Source organism: Macaca nemestrina, chromosome 13, assembly GCF_043159975.1.
Source record: "Macaca nemestrina isolate mMacNem1 chromosome 13, mMacNem.hap1, whole genome shotgun sequence".
NCBI classification, from domain to species: Eukaryota; Metazoa; Chordata; class Mammalia; order Primates; family Cercopithecidae; genus Macaca; species Macaca nemestrina.
This window is the reverse complement of record NC_092137.1, coordinates 4,966,237-4,990,611: the sequence shown is the minus strand read 5'-3', so window position 1 is coordinate 4,990,611 and position 24,375 is coordinate 4,966,237. Positions and strand designations below refer to the sequence as shown.

General features: G+C 38.9%; 1 pseudogene; it reads left to right on the top strand.

The window, feature by feature from the left end:
* The first annotated feature begins 18,160 nt into the window (after window positions 1–18,160).
* On the top strand, window positions 18,161–18,311 carry LOC112424684 (small nucleolar RNA SNORA31; annotated as a pseudogene).
* The last annotated feature ends 6,064 nt before the right edge of the window (window positions 18,312–24,375 follow it).

The following is a 24,375-nucleotide window of genomic DNA, read 5'->3' as shown; positions in this document are numbered from 1 at the left end:
ACGTGTCGTCAACTTCAGTGAATGCTCTTTTAGACCATTTCATCTCATCTGACTCATCTGTTCTCACAGGACTTTCTGTCACAGAAAACCATCTCTTTTTCTTCATTCTCTGTCCTTGCATTTCATGATTTCACGTTCTGCTAGTTGACTTCCCACTGCATTTCTCTCCCTTGTCTCCCCAAGGACCAATTTTTCCTGGTCACTTTTGAAGCCAGTGGAATTGTGAACGCTTTTCTTCCTCAGAGCTTGGTCTTGTCCCTTTTTAATCATGTTCATTTTATATTGTCTCAGAGGACCTCAAATACCAGCTAGGTACTGACAGTTCCAAAATGTGTATTTTATACCCAGACACAATCCAACTCCAAAGTCCATGTCCAGCTGCCGTGGGACATTACCTTCAGACAATTCACTGATTTTCAAAATTAAAATGACTAAAATTGAATCTTAATTTCCACCCTCCTCAACACACTCATGCATTACCCATTTGAAAGTCCTGTTTCTTCAGGCTTCTTGTCTCTGAAACAACAATGGCACCAATCTCAAATCATTTGAAATAAATTTGATTAAAAAATTTGGAGTCATTTCCAAATAACCCCTCTCCTTCACTTCAGCAGGTCCTATTAGTCATGCTCCTCAAATCTTGAATCTTTCCAATTATCTCCCAATTCATAGCCATCACCCTAATCCAAAACATCTTTTCCTATGATATAACAAGAGCCCCCAAGTAGTCTTTCAGATTTCATTTTTGGTCCATTCAAGTCCATCATTCACGTGGCAGAGTAATCTTTTAAAGTTCAGCTTGGATCATGTCACTCTTCTGCTTAACGTAATTCAATTGCCTTCCAGTGCATTTTCATATAGAATCTTCTTTCCATGCCTAAGGGTGCACAGTGTGACCTGGCTCCTAGAATCCATTGCTCCCTGTGGCATTTCTGGCCCATGTGATGCCCCAAGGTTCTGCCTCTCATTTCCTCAGATGTGGGACTCACTTTCTTGCCCCAGAGCCCACACACATGCTGTGTCTGCAGCCTGGAATGTTCTTCCTCTTTACTCTTCTAGCTGATTTCTTTTATACTTTGAGATCTCAACTTTAAAATTATTACCATAGTGATGTCTTTTAACCACTCCCAACCTGCATGCCGCGTGCCTCTTTCTCTTTCATGGAGCTCTGCTTTCACCTGATCACATGAATTTGTTGTTTTACTTTTTTTTTTTTTAATTTGAGACGGGTCTCACTCCATCACCCAGGCTGGAGTGCTTTGGAGCAATCTTTGCTCACTGCAACCTCCTCCTCCCAGGTTCAAATGATTCTTATATCTCAGCCTCCCAAGTAGCTGAAACCTCAGGTGTGCACCACCACTCCCGGCTAATTTTTGTATTTTTAGTAGAGACAGGGTTTTGCTGCCATGTTGGCCAGGCTGGTCTTGAACTTCTTTCCCCAAGTGATCTGCCCTCCTCAGCCTCCCAAAGTGCTAAGATTACCGTTTTGAGCCACCACACCCAACCTGTTGTTTTACTTTTTTATTGTAGGTGTCTATTGTTAACGTCTGACTCAAAAAAGTAGTAATTATGTGTGTTCCACCTTCTGTTATGTATTGAACAAGGGCCTGATATGTAGCAGTTACTTGACATATATTTTTTCAATGAATAAATAAAATAATTCCTCCACCTCTGTTTTCAGGGGTAACTAGGGCTATGGTGTGTCTCACTTGGTCTCTCTGTTATTTCACTTGATGTGGGAGAAAATGGAAAGCCCGGTCACAGGAACTCTGTGCTTGCTGTCCTCCGTCCGCACCACCTCTGCTAGTCCTTCCAGTGCCATGAAGGACCGGGTTTCAGAAGGCAGATGAAGAAAGGAGGATAGGTCACAAATAGAACAAAGACCTTGTTAGATGGAGTTTGGGCACCTGACTCCTTGAAGAACAGGTGGCTCTGCTTAGGGTTTTGAGGAGCCTCTGACACATGGCTATGTGCACACCTTAAGATTCTACTTGGCACAGAGCTGAGCGACTGCCCATGGTCTAAGGCTCACCAGGTAACACCCTTTAACTAAATAGCGTAACCTTAAGTGGAAAGACGGCTTTGTGGAGTCCATCACAGTAGCAGTAGTAATCTTTTACACTGGAAAGCTTTCGGTTTTCTACATATATTATTGAATTTAATCAACTTCAACTTGATAGTAGGGTTGGTATTTTCTCCATTTTGAATATTAAAGGTGTACCTAAGAGTCAAGAACGTTATTTCTTAAGGAAAGGGTCCCCGACGCCCAGGTTGTGGACCAGTACTGGTCCGTGGCCTGTTAGGAACCAGGCTGCAGAGAAGGAGTTGATTGGCAGGCAAGTGGGCATTAGGGCCTGTGCCCTGTCTTCTGTCGATCAGCAGCAGCATCAGATTCTCACAGGACCGCAAACCCTATTGTGAACTGTGCGTGGGAGGGATCTACGCTGAGATTCTCATAGGACCGCGAACCCTATTGTGAACTGTGCGTGGGAGGGATCTAGGCTGAGATTCTCATAGGACCGCGAACCCTATTGTGAACTGTGCGTGGGTTGGATCTAGGTTGCACTCCCTGTGAAAATCTAACGCCTCCTCAACCGTCACTCCCGCATTAATCTGTGGAAAAATTATCTTCCGCTACACTGGTCCCTGGTGCCAAAAAGGTTGGGGACCGCTGGCTTAAGGTACTTCTGTGCCCTAAGGTTCTCATTTAATCTTTTTATGGATACTATGCCTCAGAAAAGGGCTGCGGTCTACACAGGCTTTTGCAAGTATTTTATTTGCATTGACCCTTTGCGGGACTTTTGCTGTTTAATATCAAGAATTGGACTGAGATTAAGGACACTTTCTTTGCTCTTAGTTCTTCTTTTAATATATTGTGAGGTCAAGGATTATGTCCATTAAAATTCCCTGTAAAAATAATGTAATTTATTGAGACTGCTCTCTGAAAAGACTGCATTGTCTCTGCTCCCCAACGTCCTTAATAAACTGCTCAGGGCTGCGTGAGGCACGTGGTCTTAAAGGCATGCTGCTGTTAGCACTGGGCCAGCCACAAATTAAGTGCATGCATGCCAACTGGGTCTTCTGTTAAAAGACTCATAGAAATCAGCGGTCTTTATCACAAATCTAGAAAACAATGCATCAATAATACAATTTGTGAGCTCCTAAACTGGGGGAGGCATATAGAAAATCAGAGAAAAAGGAAGAAATGAGAAAATGTTGCAACAGTGTATCTTTGTAAGAAGAAAACATGTACTTTATTCCAATTGTCTCCAAAATTATGCAACTAAAGGAAAGGAGCTGTCAAATCCCTTTCTAATTAAATTCATACATTTGTTCCTCTTCAAAAATGGCCACACACTCCATCTGCCAGTGCAGAATGCTGGGGTTTTTTCAGCCAATATTCTCATGCTAAGCTGTTCATACTGAGGCCAGGGTCACAGAGGCCCTGAACCCTTAAAGCAGCTTTCTGAAGAGAGCTGAAAGAATTTTCTGTTTGCACTTGAGTTATTTATCTTCACTTTTTTGATAAAAAGATCGAATATTGCATGAAAGTTAAATCATCAGAGGGTTCAAGTTGCAGGCACAACACTGACAGGTTGGCGAACATTTTTAGTGGCATGATAATTTGGTTGAAATGCAGTGATTCTTTTTAACAGCTCATATTAAATCAGAGGAGTCGTTAACTAGAGCCACTCAAAAAAAAAAAAAAAAAAATCAGGCATTTCATGTGCATTTGCCGTGGCATGCATGTTTCACCCATGTGCTTGTTTTCTTTGTCCCACACGCTGCACAAAACCTGCAATGATCGTTTCTCCTACCTGAAGGGCCAGGAGGCTTTGCTTACCCCTTCCTTCCTCACTGGGACCCCACTCCAATCGCCCATGAAAATCTCATGCTTCTCTATTTCCAGTCTCAGCTCAATTAAAACCTCCTCTGTGAATCCAAGAACATCCCATTCTACTAGAATTGTGTCAGTCTCTCTTTCCTACTCACCTCTCTATCACTCACTCAGTCCACAAATATTATTCCAAGTGTTTTTGTTCCTCAAGTCGATCTTTTTGCAAGAGCTTGAATCTCTTGTTCCCTGGATTCCAAGTACTTTCCATATTAATCATTTATCTTTTATTAAATAAAGGACATTTTATCTGAATTTACTTTTTGTTGCTTTGTAAAATTTGTATTGAAGTGTACATTTAAATAAATATATGACTATGTAGTATCTCTTTAGGCAAGGTTTAATCATTATGAATATCGTTGTTATTATTTTTGTAAGTAACAAAGTCCAGTGGGTGCTTAATAATTTGATTGGAAGGTGATGCTTGTTCTTAACAGATGCCCCCCAGTGAAGCTTCAGGCAGGTTTTCCTAGAGTGAATTCGGTGTCCTATTACTCAATTCCGCATACTCACAGGGAACATAGCCTGTCCTAGATGTGCTTAAGTGGCATAAGCCACAAAAGTTAATCCCTTTGTCCTTCTTGCCCCTCTGAAAATTTAAATATTGCATATACATTTAGAAAATAAAATTTCATTTCTTGAATAAGTTACTTGTAAATCTGAGTTTTGATAGTGTCATTTTATTTGAGAACTTTTGGAGGAGGTTAAAAAATTGTCTCTGAATTAAAGAAGTAGCAAGGTAACAGACACAATCATAACTGAACTCTTTAATCTAAAGAGCAAGATGTACCTGAAAATGAGGCTCTGGCCTCTCCCAGTGTTCATACTCTCCCTCTCAACTCCACGTCCAGATCTCAGACCCACTGTAGACACCCCCCGGCCGGATCTCCTGATCTCATGTCTCCTGATACTTTTTATTATTAGATACTTATTTGATTAGTAGTTGAGGTTGTATCTGGTTTCTTCTCTTCTGCTTCCACAGGGTTCTGTCTTCTGGCTGCTCCTCGGCATCTGCCCAGACCCTGTTTGAGACACTTCTCACACCTAGTAAACCTGGGTCAGACGTGTGCACCTAGGTTAGCTGACAGTAACGTGCAGACTGTCCATGCTCAGGTTCTGAGCTGCCTGACCTGTGGTTCTATGTCCTCTTTCTTAGAAAGAAGCCCTATAAATGCATTCTTTTTGATAAAGATGAATAAAACATCTTCAGGTCAAAGTAGGACAATTTTTTTATTTAATAGGCTTGTTGGGAAAACCATGTGTCATACATTGGTTAGTTCACATGTGTACCATTAGGCTATAGATCAGAATTATCACATTTTCCAGAGTAATACATTCTTGAAATATGTCTACCTCCTCTGGACACGAGACATTACATACATTCTGGGGGATTTCAGAGGACCTTTTGCTTTTCATTTTCTTCAACCCAGAGTGGCAAAACCCACAAAGGTAAGATGCTAGGTAGTTATGTTTCCCTAAATCAGATTGAAAGGTTTCCCTCCAGTGTGTATCTGATGTGGCCAGCAGAATAATGAGAGCCCTGTTCCCTAGTCTTCACAGGCTGAATTAGAATGTAAGCTGTTGACCCAAACTATGCAATGAAACAATGGAGAAACCCATGAGAAGACAGGCTCATGGCATCTGAGTACATGTTTTAATTTTCAAATGATGGGAGGTGTAAAAACAGCAACACATTTTACCCTGAGGGGAAACACAGCCAAAAATTCCAAGGCCACCTGCCATATACAAATTCATAGCAAAATGAACAGCTGTGGGAGTTGCTTAGGTGGAAGTTTTCTAGAAAGATATAAACTTTTTGGTCAACGTTCTTTGCAGGTGGAAGTAAGCATTGTTTTAGGTGCCCAGATTATTGTACCTATGGTCGCAGCTACTCAGGAGACTGAAGCGAGGGGATCACTTGAAGCCAGGAGGTGGAGGTTGCAGTGAGCTATGATGGTATCACTGTACTATAGCTGGGAGACAGAGTGAGACTAACTCAAAAAAGTGGGTAGGAGGAGGGACACTAACAGTCTGACTTGAGTTCTGTGTCTTTAAGTCTCACAGTGTTGTTAGCCCTGGCTAAGCACTATTTCTTCCCAGATTTATAGAGAAATCAGTGTTAAATTAAAAAGTACATATATTTAAGGTGTACAATATGAGGTTTTGATATACAAATGATTACCACAGTCATATCTGTGATCAACTCACATAGTCATAAGACTTCAGTGGTGAGAACACTTAAGATCTGCCCTTTTAGCAAATTTCAAGTGTACGGTGCGGCATTGTTGACTGTAGCCACCATGTCGTACATGTTACTTCCTGATCTTGCATTACTGAAATGCTGTATGCTTTGGCCAGCACCTTCGACCTTCCCACACACTCCTAGCCCCTGTAAGCACCATTCTACTCTCTACTTTGAGCTTAACTTTTTTGGATTCCGCCTTGTGATGGTAAATATTAGGTGTCAACTTGATTGGATTGAAGGATGTCTAGATGGCTGGTAGAGTATTGTTTCTTGGTACTTTGGGGAGGTTGTTGCCAGAGAAGATGGGCATTTGAGTCAATGGCCTGGGAAAGGAAGACCCAGCCTCCATATGGGCAGGGACAATCCAGTCGCCTGCCAGCGTCCCTGGAACAAAGCAGGGGGAGGAAGGTGGGATAGGCTGGATTGCTGAGTCTTCTGGCCTTCTTCTTTCTGGCGGGCTGGATGCTTCCTCCTGTCCCTCCTGCTCTTGGACATCAGACTCAGGGTTCTTTGGCTTCGAACTCTTGGACTTACACCAGTGCCTTGCCAAGGGCTTTTGTGCCTTCGGCCATGGACTGAAGGCTGCACTGTCAGCTCCCCTAATTTTGAGGACTTTGGACTTGGACTCAGCCACTACTGGCTTCCTACCTTCTCAGCTTTGCAAATGGCCTGTCATGGGACTTCACCTTGTGATCATGCGGGCCGATTCTCCTTAGTGAACTTCCTTTCATATATACATTTATCCTATGAGTTCTGTTCCTCTGAAGAACCTTGACTACCACACACATATTAATGAAGTTGTGCAGTATTTGCCTTTCTGTGCCTGGATTATTTCATCTTCTTCATCCATTCATCAGTCCATGGACATTTAGGTTGGAACCACTAATTTTTGACTAGTTGTCTTCTCCTTAAGATCACTGCAGATGAGAAATACAACAATGCAGGATTCACTCACAAAGTGTAACATCCAAACAAGGCAAAATGCCTGCGTTTTATAGGGAAGTAGTGATTCTTTTCTGCAGAACAGAATCAGGATCTGTTTGGTTTACTCGAGGGTGTGTGAAAACATTTTCATAGAGTATTAAAAAAACAAAAGCAATTCATTCGCATAGATGAAACCAGAGGCATGGTTCCTCTTTGCCTCTACGTGTATGGGGTTCTCACTGTCTCTGTGTCTCTTTCTTGCTGATTGGCTGATCTTTAAAATGTAATGGTGTGTGTCACACCAACAATATGAAAGTAGGTGAACTTGGTGTATCAAGATATAAGTTGGGAATTCAGGAGGACATATATTTATATTACTTTGATAGGAGGACACATTTCCAAAAATCATTACCAACCTCAACATATGTATGCATTTTAGGCCTTTGTAAATCACTTTAGTGTCTGGATTCTCATAACTCCCTCTCCATTAAATTTCTATGTAATTAGATTGAAATTTGATTATTTTTAATAAAAAAATTGTTGTTTTGTTTTAACCTATACAGAAAACTTGACCTCAATAACATGTAAATGGAAAAGGGAATCATATTTTAATCCCCTTTTTCAGAAAATTGTGGATATTCTTCTGATTTAATACTGCACCAAAACTCAACAAGTGACAGTTTAACAAGGTTAGTTGAAATATGGAATCTTAAACCATATCAGAAATCGCTTAGTGCAATCCATTGGTCTATCTTGCCTTTTGAATGAATCTTTACGTTATTTTGAATTATTATGGATACGAGTTATCCAAATGTCTAATGGTTGCTGGAGAACTCAAACTTGATCATAGACAGCAAATATTCTTGGTTCCCTTCTTTGAAGTGGCACGCTTGCTTCATTCATTTCAGGACAATCTTTGTCAAATACTCCACTCTGAATAACTACCATTTATCTCTCATTCTTTCCCATTAAAATTAAATGTCATAACAAAGTGGTAGCTTCAGTATGAAATGAAATCACACAAGTAATTTTTCTTGAGACGACTATTGTATTTCAGTACACAGTAGAAATGCTTAATGTGTAAGCCCCATTTCATCACCTAGACTATTGAAAAGATATATTCTTAGTGCTGAGTTTTAATAAAGTAATGTTTAGTGCTTCAAGGATGTTCTTCAATGAAACAGGCTTTTCTTTGTCCGGTCCATGTAGATGAAGGCTACAATGCCTAGCACTGCAGATTGGGTTCAAGTCCTTGATTCATGTTAAGGTGCCAGCAGTTTCACCCACCACTACTTTTGCACCGCCAGGGCAAGTACCTACACACGAAAAAAGGCAAATTACATCTTCGTGTTATTATGAAGAGTTTTCACCTCACAGGTCCCCTGAAAGTGTCTCCGGGACCCCCCCACTGCCGGGGTTTGCAGACTCCACTTTGAAAACTGCCTATACAGCCACCACTTTTACTTTACTCATGGTCAAAGAAATTTAGATTATTCTTAGAATTACACCATCTTTCTTCCCTCAGTTAAGTTGGTAAGGTTTATTACAATAGTAAGAAACGAAGTTGGCTACTTTTGGAAACTTCATTCCCTCAATTTTTTTTTAACCTCAGCTGGATCTATAGTTAAAAATAATGATAAAATCATTTAAAATTATATGAAGTTGTGGAAGAGTGATGTAAACTCATGCAGTCTGACTTTTTTCTTTTGTTCTAATGCAGATGTTTTTATAAAAAGATGAGTTTTATTAATTAGAAAAACAAGTGGATTAAATGAGTAGTTTTCTAACTCCTTTGACATAGTTCAATAAAATTGATTGATAAAGTTGAACATTGACCAAACGAAAAAACTTCCAACTACTGCAGGAATTTACAGATAGGAGAAAAAAAGAACTTTTATTTATTTATCTACTTATCTGTCTATCTTTTGCAAAACATTATTAGTTTTCAGATAAACAAGTTCTCCAATATGTTGATTTAAAACAACAAGATTTCCAGTCTCTTTTCTACCATGTGCAAGTTGTGTAATGATAGGCAACTAAGTCTTAAATACTGTAATGCCAAGAGCAAAAAGAAACCATACTTATTAGAAAAGAAGCTGGGAAAATTTGTTCAATAATATGTATAAAAATAGGTTTGATCATACTATATTGATTTCATTTATTACCATAATTACTGTGTACATACCTGTGACTCAATGTCTACTGATACAGTAATTGCACAGCACATGTTTTGATTGTTCTTCCAGTTCTGTTGGTAGTTCTCAGGTTCTCTTAATGCCCCTGTCTAATTTCATTGTGAATAGTAGGTCACATTTTGAAGACCAGTAATTGGAACTATGACTGGGGAGCAAATCAAAACTGGGACCTTGGCAATTTTTGTACCAAACTGAACTAGCCAGACACAGCAAAGGAAATAACTTTCCTTCAAATTCAAAAAGCAATGACATACTCATTTTGGGATTATAGCAATGAAATATTGATGTAAATTAATGAGTATTTAAAAGAACATTTAATAGGGGGTTAAATGAACCTTTCTAGATGTGTTAGTCAAAATATTCAAGCATGTTTTAGGCAGCCATCTCTTTAAATCTCCACCATGCTATTGGGGTATCAGAGTGAACTTCAGCTGATTGATCTTGCTTAAAGAAATAGCACTAAGTTTAGAAGTTTTTAAAATGCTCTTGCTTTCTATAAACTGCTACTTGTGTTTATGGGAGGCAGGCAGCACTGGCAGTATTGAATTGACCATAAACACTTGCAACGGTAGGTATTAATGGTATTACCATTGTTTCTAAGAGCAACGCTAGTAAAGGATATATACAGAGAGAACAGTTTGCAGCTGTGAAATTGACCCCTGACCCAAATTGTCTGGAAAGCAGTATGCAATGTATTTTTACTCTAGAATATCAAAACAATCACATATTTGTTGGACGTCTGTCAGCAAAACTGGTGTAACCTTTCAAAAAATGTTTTTTTTAAGCCAGTATTTTAAATATTGTTAGAATCACCTGGGCCTTACCTGCAAAGCCTTTAATTCAGTAGGGTTGGGACAGGTTTTAGAAAGAAAGAAACATATCAGAGAATTCTGATGCCAAATATATGCATACACACACACACACACACACACACACACACACACACAGTTTCACAGTGTTTGTATGCTTCATCGAAAGGGTCATTATTGGAAAGTTTATTAGTGATCAGAGCTAAGTTGTTTTTCTTTACATGAAGAGAGAATACATACAACCACAATTCATTATCACTGTCCAATCACAAGATCTTCATACCGTGTTCATTAAATATTTGTTGTGAAAGCAAATAAGTGTTTATCACCTCTAGTATTTTGATACATATAGGTAAGCTCTAACTTGGTAGTCAATCTCATCCATTAGGGAAAAAGAGTATTGCAGAAGTGGATAAAATCATAGGATCAAGAATCAGAGTAGCAAGTTCAAGATGGGAAAATTACTTTACTTTGTTTGCCTGTATTTTTAATGTGTAATTTTGAGATACTAACATCACCTAGGTCAGTGAGTCATGACAGGCATTAAATAAGATACAAACATAATGTGCCTGGCTCATGGGAAGTGGTCAATATATTTAAACCATCATTATTACAGTTTATGTTCTTAAACACTTGTGAAACTTAATACTAAAATGTATTTATTAATTTATTCAATACATTTTAATGCAAGATTTAATTAGTACCAGATACGCTCTAGTTCCTGGAGCCACAATTGCTACTATACTCTAAGGGACTTTGTGCATGTACAATGGGGAAACAGATGACCAAAAATAAGCAAATGCATATATAGCATAATGTTAGATGTAATAAATGCAACAAAGAAAATGAAGGAGTTAAGACCAGGAGTTTGAGACCAGCCTGGGCAACATGGCAAGACTCCATCTCTATAACAAATAAAAAAAAAATCTAGGTGCGGTGAAACACGCCTGGAGTTCCAGCTATTCAAGAGTCTGAGGCAGGAGGATCACTTGAGCCCAGGCGTTCAATGCTGCAGTGAGCTGTGATTGCACACTGCCCTCCAGCCTTGGCAACAGAGTGAGTGAGACCCCATCTCAAAATTAAGTTAAATTAAAAAAAAATGAAGCAGAGTAAGACAGATTAAAAGTAGCCAGGAGTACTATTTAAGAAGGTTTTCAGAGAAATCTCTTCTGTGGAAGAAATACTTGAGCAGAGGATTAACTGAGGAGGTGAATTACATGGGTATCTGAGGGATGAAAATTCCTGGAAAAAGAAACAGCAAGTGCAAAGATCCTGAGGCATATGTACTATTTGGGCAATTAAGGAATGGAAAGCTGATTTAAGTAGATAATTGAAGGCCCTCAGCCATGTGATGAATAACTATTACTTTATTTTAATTCTATGTGTCATCTGAAGCCATTGGAAAGTTGCCCTGAAGGGGCAAAAAAAATCTCTCTTATTGAGGATTATATAGTGGATCACCAGAAAAGCAAAATTGAACCATCAGCAAATTAAATCATAGTTTATTGTTTATACTACTGAGACATGATGTCTTAAAACTTAAGCAGAAATTAGTGCTTAGAAAACACTCACCTACGAATACATTTAAACCTTGCTGAAAAGCAGACTTTATGAGTCAGTCCCAACTCTAATTACAAGCATGGATTATTAAAGAAAAATGAAAGCAGAATTGTGACTCCAGTTGAAACTATCTACAGGTTATATATCATGAGAGTCTTTTCCAGGGATGCTGTAATGAAGTCCCACTGGAATTCTTGAACCAAGGCAGTTCCATGAAAATGCCATGTGTTCACATCCTAAGGTGTGCCCAGGTCTCATTAATCAAGTCAACCCATTTAAAACAATAAGGTACCCTTGACATGTGGAGGTAAATTGTACTGCACACGTGCACATTATTTGCATTTTAATATTTGTCTCAGCAAATTAAAAATATCTTATGCAGTCAACATCATTACAATCCACATTAAATGAAAAGTATTGTTCATGTGGAAGAATTAATAAATGTGAAAATTCACATGCAGATGATTCTTGTAGAAAACAGCATATCAAAATGTACTTGGTGTTGATTCATTTAAATGCTCATAAGGCTTGTTAGCAAAAATTCAAAATGAGAGTTTTGGAAATTCATTTGGACAATAGTAAATGCAACATTTTAATTATTTTATTTATTTTACGGAGACAATATGTGCATCTCATGCTTTGCATCTTTCCAAATCTTTGGCAACAAATACCCTGCAACATCTAAAGCAGATGGCCCGCTAATTTTAAAGTCCCATGTTAACCAAAAATATTGGAATATGGCAAAAGTGGAATTAATAAAATTATATGCAAACATCCAACAAAAACTAGGGCTTGTGCCAAATTCAATAAATACTCAGTTGGAGCTCTCCACTGCTAGATCCTGCACAAGCCATAATAAACATATTCTTTAAGGCTTCCACAGGCCTCAGCATGGAAGCCAGATGGAGGTTTTTATTTAATCTGGCCCTATTAAGCTGGAGTATATTTCTATCCTTGTTATCATGTGCCTGCACTCTAGGTTTAAACTTTAATTGGGACAGATCTGAAGTATTAACTCTATGTAGTAATTGTAGTAATTTGCCTAAAAATACATAATATATACAGCCAGTGTATGCTACTGATACTTTAGACTGGATCATTCTTGGTGGTGGGGCTGTCCTGTGTATTTTAGGATGTTTAGCTGCATCCTGGCCTCTACCCAACAGATACTAGTATCACCCTGTCCTCTTACTTCTAGTTGAAACAATCAAAAATATCTCCAGAAATTGCCAAATGTCCCCTGGGGGAGAATTGCTTCTTGTTGAGAGCTGCTGTCATAGAGCTAGTTTGAAGGAGACTCCTAGGATACTGTGTTTGCCGTATGTCAAAAACTTTACAGGGTATTTAACACCTATCAAGAAACAAAATTTAATAAAACATTTCTTTGTTCTCCACTAATTTGTATTGTAATTCAAGTCAGAATTCCTATAAATGTTTGAAAGAAAAACTGATGAATTCCAGTGTTTCTCCAGTTATCTCTGCAGGAAGATTGTAAGATATGTACATGAGATGAATAACTTAATAACTGAACCCAAAAGGATGAATTTTTGCTTTGTCCCTCTGCCTATTATTTCTTGAGTCCAGCTTCTGTTTAACATCTTATAAGTTGTATCTTAATTATGTTGATAGCCAAAGAGATGAACAAGTTCTAGCAGTATGAATTTGTTTTTCTCAAAGCAAAATGATTCCTGCTGTTGATCAAAGTCACCAAAATCCTTAATCAATGTTGCTTCATGAATCTTTTAGCAATAACAGTATTTTTCATGCATGCCTGACTAAAATACTTAATTTTGTATTAGTGGAAATACATTATTGTTGCAGGTTCTATGTTTTCATATGTGAAATGGGCTTGTGTGGTCAAAGTACTTTCTTTTTGATGATTACATTCATTAATATCAGAATAAGATTGCCTGCCATACCTGTTAACATTGAAAACACAAGACCTTATCAGTTAAGTAAATTAAATTCTTATACTAAAGATAGTTTTATCTATCTACCAAAAACTGTTGTGTTAAGAAAAAGATCTAGTATGTGTGTGTTGCTTTTCTGTACAGCCTATTAACTACACTCTGAATCTCAGCAACTCTGAAATTCCAGTCAAACTTTATAGACTTAGTCTATTGATAATTGATGATAGATCCAATCCTTATACCAGCTCATTTCTAGCGCTCTCAAACTTAGACTAGTCAGAATGACTATTATTAAGAAAATAACAGATGCTAGTGAGGTTACAGAGAAAAGGTAATGCTTATATAATGCTGGTAGAAGTGTACATTAATTCAGCCATTGTGGAAAGCAGTGTGGCCATTCCTCAAAGAACTTAAAACAGAATTATCATGCGACCCAACAATCCTATTATTGTGTATATATCCAAAGAAATCTAAATTGTTCTACCATAAAGACACATGGACACGCATGTTAATTGAAGCACTATTCACAATAGCAAAGACATGGAATCAACCTAAATGCCCCTCAACAGTAGACTCGATAAAAAATGTGGTACAGATACACCATGGAATACCACGCAGCCATAAAAAAGAACAAGCATGTTCTTTGCAGCAACAAAGATGAAGCTAGAGGCCATTATCCTCAGCAAACTAATACAGGAACAGAAAACCAAATGTCACATGTTCTCATTTATAAGTGAGAGCTCAACAATGAAAATACGTGAACACTAGGAGGGGAACAACAGGCAAGCTCATGACCCACAACTTACCTATATAACAAACTGCACATGTACCCCTGAACCTAAAATAGAAATTTAAAAAATAAAGTTAATACATTAGAGAAAATTAAATCATGTGCAATGATATGTTTGGAAGCTGGAAGCCGAGGGCAACACATCATCATGCTTTAGAATGGAAAGGTACATTTTCATGATTTAGAATGGAAGAGTATGTCTCCAGGTTTTAGAATGAAAGGGTGTGTTGCCATACTTTAGAATGGAAGAGTGCGTTGCCATGATTTACAATGGGAGGATGCGTTTCTACCCTTAACCGTTTATCTGCTATTCCTCCCTTTCACTCAAACCCTGACTTCAAATCCAGTCTCCTGAGTTTTTGAGTCATGTGATATATTTTATAAGTTATGTCATATCAAGAAGAAAATTTAAGACCCGAAAGAAGACATACTTTTATACATTGTCACAGAAAGGAGATACAGATTCTTGTTTAGAACTTACGCTATATAAAACTTACATGGAGGCAGCATTGATGAAGGTGAAAGGAGTGGGATGTAGCATGAGGCAAGCTGGGCTTGAGTTCTGTCTCCGCCAGGAGCTCTGGGGATGAACTATTTGACTTTTGTGACTTGGAAATCTATTTTTGCCATAATTAGTATTACTTTATTGATAGGAATATTAATAGCCTAGTGATATATTTATTGCCACGAACAAGAGCTGATCTAGAAGACCAAAATAAAATTGAATTTAGTGATTGCAAACCTTTCACAAGCAAGTGGTTTAGGCACCAGAAGAGAAGAGTAAATATCCTAAGCTTTATGGAACTTCTTACAGATCCTTCTTGGTAAAATCAGTAACAACCTTGAATCCGTGGTCAAATGGAATTGCATCAGTTTGACAGCACATTGAGCACATGGTGAGTGCTCAAGCATGTGTATCAGAGTTAATAATACTAGTTTCCATGTGGGAAGGAAAAACCATTTTAAACAGGTAACAGGCAAACTGTGGGAAGAGGAGAGAGAATGGCCCCACTATCATGTTAGTAAATAGAGGTTAACAGGTTCCTAGCTGTTACTATTAACTCTGCTACACATGCTTGAGCACTCACCATGTGCTCAATGTGCTGTCAAACCTTCAAACCACTTAATGTACATCCCCACTCTGGAATGTGTACCATTGCCTGCATTTGGCAGATAGGAATTGCATTAGTTTGTGGTTGAAAACTGGCAGTTTTTTGTGGTATGGTTTTTAAATGGTAATTTTACTTGAATTCAACTGTGGTTGTAACAAAGAGCATACTACATCACATAAACAAATCTGCATGAACCATGCCGCAAGTTCAATTGTCTTGTGACCCTGTAAACCCTCTGTTACGATTCATAATTGGACTTCTCTCCTGTGCTCCAATCTGTGTTTGCTTTGGTTGTTAGAGCCCACAGGCCACTCTCTGCATGCGGGCCAGTGGATTCAGCTTCCTTCCTTCCTCCACTTTCTCTTCTCCATCTCAGGTATGGGAATTGGCAGCTAACCAAGTCTTCACCACTTCCACCTTCCATGTGCCAGTGCTTCCACAACACAGCTATCGGATGTGCCCACTTACTGTGACTCACACTGACCCTTGACCATCTCCTAGGGCTGCCCGGCGGTTTCTCCAGACCTACCTCAGCAACACCCACCATCTCTAAGACGGACCCAGGTGTTCTTTGTCAAACATAAAACTGAAAGTGCCACTCTCTCTTACAAAATTTTGTATTAGTTTCTTGTTCCCATAACAATTTTTTCCCCTTTGTATGGAATACAAGCCCTTCAGCACCTGCCCTTCCTCATGTTTCAGCTGGATGCCCCCCATCCACCATATGCAGAATGCGGCACAGCCACTGCCGTGGGAAGGCCATTCTCTCTCCTCATCTCACAGTGTGCCTGTCACCTGTTTAAAATGTTATTTCCTTCCCACCTGTTAACCTCTACTTACTAACATGGTAACTAGTATTATTAGCTCTGATTCACATGCCTGAGCACTCACCATGTGCTCAACGTGCTGTCAAACCTTCAAACCACCTAATGCCCATTCACACTCTGGAATATGTGTACCATTGCCTGCATCTGACAGATAGGAAAAGGAGGCCCAGACAGGTGTTCCTCCTATATGTCATGACCCATACGTAGATTTAAACAAGTTGCTGACTATAAAGTCCTGGCTATTTTCATTTCACTATGCTGCTGCTTTCAAAAATCCAGACAAATATTATCGCATCCAAGTCATTCATGATAACATTCCTCTTCTAGGTTCACAAAAGACTCAGAGCATCTCTGTTGTGTTCAGGTGACAACTTGTTTTGACCATGTCTACAGATCTCTCCTTGTCCTACTCACAGATCCATGAGAAAAGGGCTGTGGTGCATTTAAATATCAATCCGTAGTGACCAGCAAAATATTGCTAAAACCAGGAATTTGAAAATACTGAATGCTTGAATCAGTATATAAATAGAAATAATAGAATACAAAGTTGTATTAGAGAATGGGCTCTGGCTTACAGTTTGAATAATTTCAACGACAAATTTTTGCTCTTCCTTCTCTTAAAGACACGCATATGCATGCACGCATGCATACAGCATAATCAGGACAAGTTCTTTTCGTAAGGCAATGAGCTCTTGATCTTACAAAAAGAATGTGTGCTGATTATGTAATTTAATAATATGTTAGAGACATTTGGTAGGTTAAAGATGTTGAAAAATCAGACAGGGCCTGTGTTAGTTCTCTGCTTCCTTGAGTAGCTTTAATTAAACCCTGTACATGTTGCTCTTGTTCTTAATAAGAGCACCTCTTATTCTCTCCTTTCTGTGTTTTGAGTTCTGTTCTAGACGAAGGGACTGTAATTCTAAATGAAACTTCCAGCTCCAGCAGGTGAGTCAGTGTCTTTAGAGCAGGGTTTATCTTGTGGTTTTTGTTATTCCTCTTGCCCAGGGCACACCGTTGCAATGTGAACGGGGCCTACCTGCTTACTCACAGGCGAATATTCTCCTCCACATGCCAAACTAAATTAAACAATGTATCACACTGTTTAAACACACTCACTTGTGCATATCTCTTCAGATTTTTCTTTCTGATACCCAAAAATGTCAATTCGAGAGCTTCAGGTACTTTATCTCAGAACCAGGCTTCAGGAATCATCCCTCTAAAGTCAGAATTTGAAACCATTGCGTGTCAGATTTGCAAATATCTCTGCCACTATGAGTTAGTTTGTTACAATTAATGCTTCAAATGAAAACTGTTAGCATGCTGAACATCCTTCAAGGGGATCATTTACTCTGTAAATGCATCAGTCTAATTTAATCAAATGTCAGTGTGAGATAAAGAATGCTGTATCTGGGGGCTCTGAGTTTGCGTTTAAAATTCTATTTGTATCTAACCCTTACGACACTGATTTGTATAGTGAAAAAAACAAAAACAAAAAACCAGATTCCATCACTTTGTTTTCTCTTTTGAAATAAGTAAGGTTATAAAGACCTTTAATAATATGGATTTTTTTCTACTCTGTAATGCTTTCCTATAAGTATTTCCTTGTGGCATTTCAGAATTATCTTGTGAAAGAGAAGAAACTCTCACTTTTATTGTAAGTAAAGTTCTGATAATTATCACTAGTGTAAAAAGTACTTTCTAAGCATTTGCCTGCATCCCCCTCAAGGGCAGTCTTCTGACTTCTTAATACATGAATGTTAATATTAGTGGTGATCCAAGAGCCGCTCCCACTTCCATTTCTTCGGAAAGTCTAGAGGCCCCCATCCAGGCAATCTTTCCTTTTGTCACTTAGACTCTCGCGTTTAAAGGTACCCTTTAAAAACCAGGATTGGCCCGCATCCACTAATAGACCTCGGACAGTTTGCTGGGGTTTTTTTTGTTGTTTGTTTGTTTGTTTTGTTTGCTCTGGGGATGCAAAGGAGGGAAATCCCTGCACTTCCTGTCTGTCTTTTTGGCAGCCCGGATTGAACTGGGGACTACATCTGTAGAAAAAAAGAAAAAAAAAAAAGCAGAGTTGGCAACTCCACCTCGACATGACTTTCAGCATGAAGTCCAGCAAACTCGCACACGTGCGGGGATAGCTGGGGGGAGCAGAGCAGTGTCACACACATGCATGTGACGGTGACAGAGGCACAGCCTCACTCTGCAGGGAGCAAGAGTCTCTGCTCCGACGTGAAGTGAATCAGGAGGGCGCCAGCAATGTCGGCCTCTGCCGGTTGGCGAGTGGCTGTCTTCCCATCAGAAGCTTCTGATTCCTGCCCTACAAAATGGAAAGCCTCAACCAGAGGCCCTTTGACCTGTGTTAAAGATACTGCTGGCAGACTCAGGGTGGATATATACTTTTGGTTAAACAAGCAGAAGATAATATAGTTTTGAGTGTGCAGATTTTCTAAAAGAACATTCTATGTGGAAAGCACGTATCGAATTATGAAGCATCATCCATTTTCACTTTTAAATACATAACTGCATTATCTATATAAGATTGGCCATATTTAGTCCTCAATGATGTGTTTACATATGGCATGATTCATGCGTTTTTACAAATGAATTTTACAGAGTGGAGGGCTTGCTAAAATAAATAAAATAAACAAGAAGTTTAGCTGCAAAAAAAAGTTAGGATAAGTTTGATACACCAAATGAATACTACTAGTTTCTACACCAGTTCCAAAGATTTGGGTCACAGGTCACAGATTTAACTCTAAATTTCTCAGAAATCAAGGGAAAGAGAGGGAAATAACTGTAAAATGTATCAATGCAAATCCCTCAGTTTCTCTCTTTATAACTCACTAGATAAACATGTTCACATAAGTAATTTCAATAATCCTTACATGTATATTTTTACATTTATTCAATCCTCACCTACACCAATGCCTAATGCAGTGCGTAAAAACCAAGGACTATAAAACCAGATCATGAAAATTTACCCCGAAGAGTGTTTAGAATTGTAAAGAATTGTAATATTAAACTACTCAATTTGAACTACCCTTTTTTCAGATATGAAGATTAAAGCTCAAAGAGGAGTTGCAATTTGCCCCAGGTAGGAATCTTGAGTCATCTCAAATTTATGGGCATATTTTTACTCTCCAAAAGACTCAGGGAAGACACTGGGAATTTGTTTCAAAATAACATGAATATTACAGAAATATTCTCATATATAGATGCACCATTCAATACAACTAGGAAGGAAAAGAAAGGATCTTAAAACACACCCGTCTCTAGATTGCCAATGTATAGGCAGGCCTCAGAGATGTTGCAGGTCCTGTTTTAAATCTCTACACAAAAATAAATAGTACAGTAAAGGCAGTCACACATTTTTTTCTTTGTTTCTCGGTGCATACAAAGTTATGTTTACACAATACTTTGTCTAAGTGTGCAGTAGCATTATGTATAATGAAAGGCACATGTTTTCCTTTTAAAAATACTTTATTGTTAAAAAATGCAACGGCCTTCTTTGTCTCTTTTGATCTTTGTTGGTTTAAAGTCTGTTTTATCAGATACTAGGATTGTAACCCCTGCTTTTTTTGGTTTTCCATTTGCTTGGTAGATCTTCCCCCATCCCTTTATTTTGAGCCTTTGTGTGTCTCTGCACATGAGATGGGTCTCCCGAATGCAGCACACTGATGGGTCTTGACTCTATCCAATTTGCCAGTCTGTGTCTTTTAATTGGAGCATTTAGCCCATTTACATTTAAGGTTAATATTGTTATGTGCAAATCTGATCCTGTCATTATGATGTTAGCTGGTCATTTTGCTCGTTAGTTGATGCAGTTTCTTCCTAGCATCGATGGTCTTTACAATTTGGCATGTTTTTGCAGCGGCTGGTACCAGTTGTTCCTTTCCATGTTTAGTGCTTCCTTCAGGAGCTCTTGTAGGGCAGGCCTGGTGGTGACAAAATCTCTCAGCATTTGCTTGTCTGTAAAGGATGTTATTTCTGCTTCACTTATAAAACTTAGTTTGGCTAGATATGAAGTTCTGGGTTGAAAATTCTTTTATTTACGAATGTCGAATATTGGCCCCCACTCTCTTCTGGCTTGTAGAGTTTCTGCCGAGAGATCCGCTGTTAGTCTGATGGACTTCCCTTTGTGAGTAACCCAACCTTTCTCTCTGGCTGCCCTTAACATTTTTTCCTTCATTTCAACGTTAGTGAATCTGACAATTATGTGTCTTGGGGTTGCTCTTCTTGAGGAGTATCTTTGTGGCATTCTCTGTATTTCCTAAATTTGAATGTTGGCCTGTCTTGCTAGGTTGGGGAAGTTCTCCTGGACAATATCCTGCAGAGTGTTTTCCAACTTGGTTCCATTCTCCCTGTCACTTTCAGGTACACCAGTCAGACATAGATTTGGTCTTTTCACATAGTCCCGTATTTCTTGGAGACTTTGTTCGTTTCTTTTTTTCTCTAGACTTCTCTTCTCACTTCATTTCATTCATTTGATCTTCAATCACTGGTAGCCTTTCTTCCAGTTGATCGAATTGGTTACTGAAGCTTGTGCATTTGTCACATAGTTTTCATGCCATGGTTTTCCGCTGTATCAGGTCATTTAAGGACGTCTCTACATTAGTTATTCTAGTTAGTCTTTCATCTACTCTTTTTTCAAGGTTTTTAGCTTCTTTGCGATGGGTTCAAACTTCCTCTTTTAGCTTGGAGAAGTTTGGTCATCTGAAGCCTTCTTCTCTCAACTTGTCAAAGTCATTCTCTGTCCAGCTTTGTTCCATTGCTGGTGAGGAACTGCGTTCCTTTGGAGTGGGAAAGGCACTCTGATTTTTAGAATTTTCAGCTTTTCTGCTCTGTTTCTTCCCCATCTTTGTGGTTTTATCTACCTTTGGTCTTTGATGATGGTGACATATAGATGGGGTTTTGGTGTGGATGTCCTTTCTGTTTGTTAGTTTTCCTTCTAACAGTCAGGACCCTCAGCTGCAGGTCTGCTGGAGTTTGCTCGAGGTCCACTCCAGACACTGTTTGCCTGGGTATCAGCAGTGGAGGCTGCAGAAGAGTGAATATTGCTGAACAGCAAATCTTGCTGCCTGATCGTTCCTCTGGAAGCTTTGTCTCAGAGGGGTACCCGGCCATGTGAGGTGTCAGTCTGCCCCTATTGGGGGGTGCCTCCAGGAGAACTACAAATGACTGCTCAATGAAATAAAAGAGGACACAAACAAATGGAAGAACATTCCATGCTCATGGATAGGAAGAATCAATATTGTGAAAATGGCCATACTGCCCAAGGTAATTTATAGATTCAATGCCATCCCCATTAAGCTACCAATGACTTTCTTCACAGAATTGAAGTTCATATGGAACCAAAATAGAGCCCGCATTGCCAAGACAATCCTAAGCAAAAAGAACAAAGCGGGAGGAATCATGCTACTTGACTTCAAACTATACTACAAGGCTACAGTAACCAAAACAACATGATACTGGTACCAAAACAGAGATATAGACCAATGGAACAGAACAGAGCCCTCAGAAATAATACCACACCTCTACAACCATCTGATCTTTGACAAACCTGACAAAAACAAAAAATGGGGAAAGGATTCCCTATTTAATAAATGGTGCTGGGAAAACTGGGTAGCCATATGTAGAAAGCTGAAACTGGATCCCTACCTTACACCTTATATGAAAATTAATTCAAGATGGATTAGAGACTTAAATGTTAGACCTAAAACCATAAAAACCCTAGAAGAAAACCTAGGCAATACCATTCAGGACACAGGCATGTGCAAGGACTTCATGTCTAAAACACCAAAAGCAATGGCAACAAAAGCCAAAATTGACAAATGGGATCTAATTAAACTAAAGAGCTTCTGCACAGCAAAAGAAACTACCGTCAGAGTGAACAGGCAACCTACAGAATGGGAGAAAATTTTTGCAATCTACTCATCTGACAAAGGGCTAATATCCAGAACCTACAACAAATTTACAAGAAAAAAACAACCCCATCAAAAAGTGGGCAAAGGATATGAACAGATACTTCTCAAAAGAATACATTTATGCAGCCAACAGACACACGAAAAAATGCTCATCATCACTGGCCATCAGAGAAATGCAAATCAACACCACAATGAGAAACCATCTCACACCAGTTAAAATGGCGATCATTAAAAAGTCAGGAAACAACAGGTGCTGGAGAGGATGTGGAGAAATAGGAGCATTTTTACACTGTTGGTGGGACTGTAAACTAGTTCAACCTTTGTGGAATACATTGTGGTGATTCCTCAAGGATCTAGAACTAGAAATACCATTTGACCCAGCCATCCCATTACTGGATATATACCCAAAGAATTATAAATCATGCTGCTATAAAGACACATGCACACGTATGTTTATTGTGGCACTATTCACAATAGCAAAGACTTGGAACCAAACTAAATGTCCATCAGTGACAGACTGGATTAAGAATATGTGCAACATATACACCATGGAATACTATGCAGCCATAAAAAAAGGATGAGTTCATGTCCTTTGTAGGGACATGGATGCAGCTGGAAACCATTCTCAGCAAACTATGGCAAGAACAGAAAACCAAACACTACTTGTTCTCACTCGTAGGTGGGAATTGAACAGTGAGAACCCCTGGACACAGGAAGGGTAACATCACACACCAGTGCCTGTTGTGAGATAGGGGAAGGAGGAAGGGATAGCATTAGGAGATATACCTAATGTAAATGATGAGTTAATGGGTGCAGCACACCAACATGGCACATGTATACATACGTAATAAACCTGCATATTGTGCACATGTACCCTAGAACTTAAAGTATAATATAAAATTTTTTAAAAATGCTGACAATCATCTCAGCCTTCAGCAAGCTGTAATCTTTTTGCTGGTGCAGAGTCTTACTTTAGTGGCAGTGGTGGCAGTTGACTGACGATCACAGTGGTGGTTGCTGACAGTTGACGTAGCTGGCAATTTCTAAAAGTAAGACAACAGTGAAGTTTGCTACATTGACTGACTTCTTTTTTCAAAATATTCCTCTGTAGCATATAATGCTGTTTGATGGACACTTACCAAGAGTGGAATTTCTCTCAAAATTGGAGTCAATCCTCTCAAATGCTGCTACTGATTTATCAATTCAGTTTGTGTAATATTCTAAATCATTTGCTGCTATTTCAACAATACTCTCAGCATCTTCACCAGGAATAGTTTCCTTCTGAAGAAGCTACTTTCTTTGCTCATCCATAAGAAGCAATTTCTCATCCCAAGTTTTGTTCTAAGATTGCAGAATTCATTCCTATTTTCAGGCTTCACTTCTAATTCCATTTCTCTTGCTATTTCCATCATATCTTCAGTTGCTTTCTCTACGGAAGTCTTGAACTCCTCAAAGTCATCCATGAGGGTTGAAGTCATGTTCTTCCAAACTCCTGTTAGTGTTCATATGTTGACCTCTTCCCATGAATCACAAATGTTCTTAGTGGCATCTAGTGTAGTGAATCCCTTCCAGAAAGTTTTCAATTTACTTTGCCTACATCCATCAAAGAAATCACTATCAGTGGTGGTGATGGTCTTATGAAATGTATCTCTTAAGGAATAAGACTTGAAAGCAAAAATTAATTATGATACGTAGACTGCAGAATGGGTGTTGTGTTAGCAAGTATGAAAACAGCATTAATCTCCTTGTACATCTTCATCAGAGCTCTTGGGTAACCAGGTGCATTGTCAATACCCAGTAATATTTGAAAGAAATCTTTGAGCATTAGGTATCAATAGTTGGCTTAAAATCTTCAGTAAACCATGCTGTAAATAGATGTGTTGTCATCCAGGCTTTACTTTTCCATTTACAGAGCACAGGAGGAGTAGATCTAGCATAATTTTTAAGGGCCTTAGAATTTTCAGAATGGTAAATGAGTATTGGTTTCAACTTAAAGTCACCAGATGCATTACACTAACAAGAGAGGCAGCCTGTCCTTTGAAGTTAGGTATTGACTTCTCCTCTTAGCTATGAAAGTCCTAGACGGCATCTTCTTCCAATAGAAAGCTGTTTTGTCTACACTGAAAATCTGTCGTTTAGGATAGTGCCCTTCATCAAGGATCTTAGCTCGATCTTTTGGAT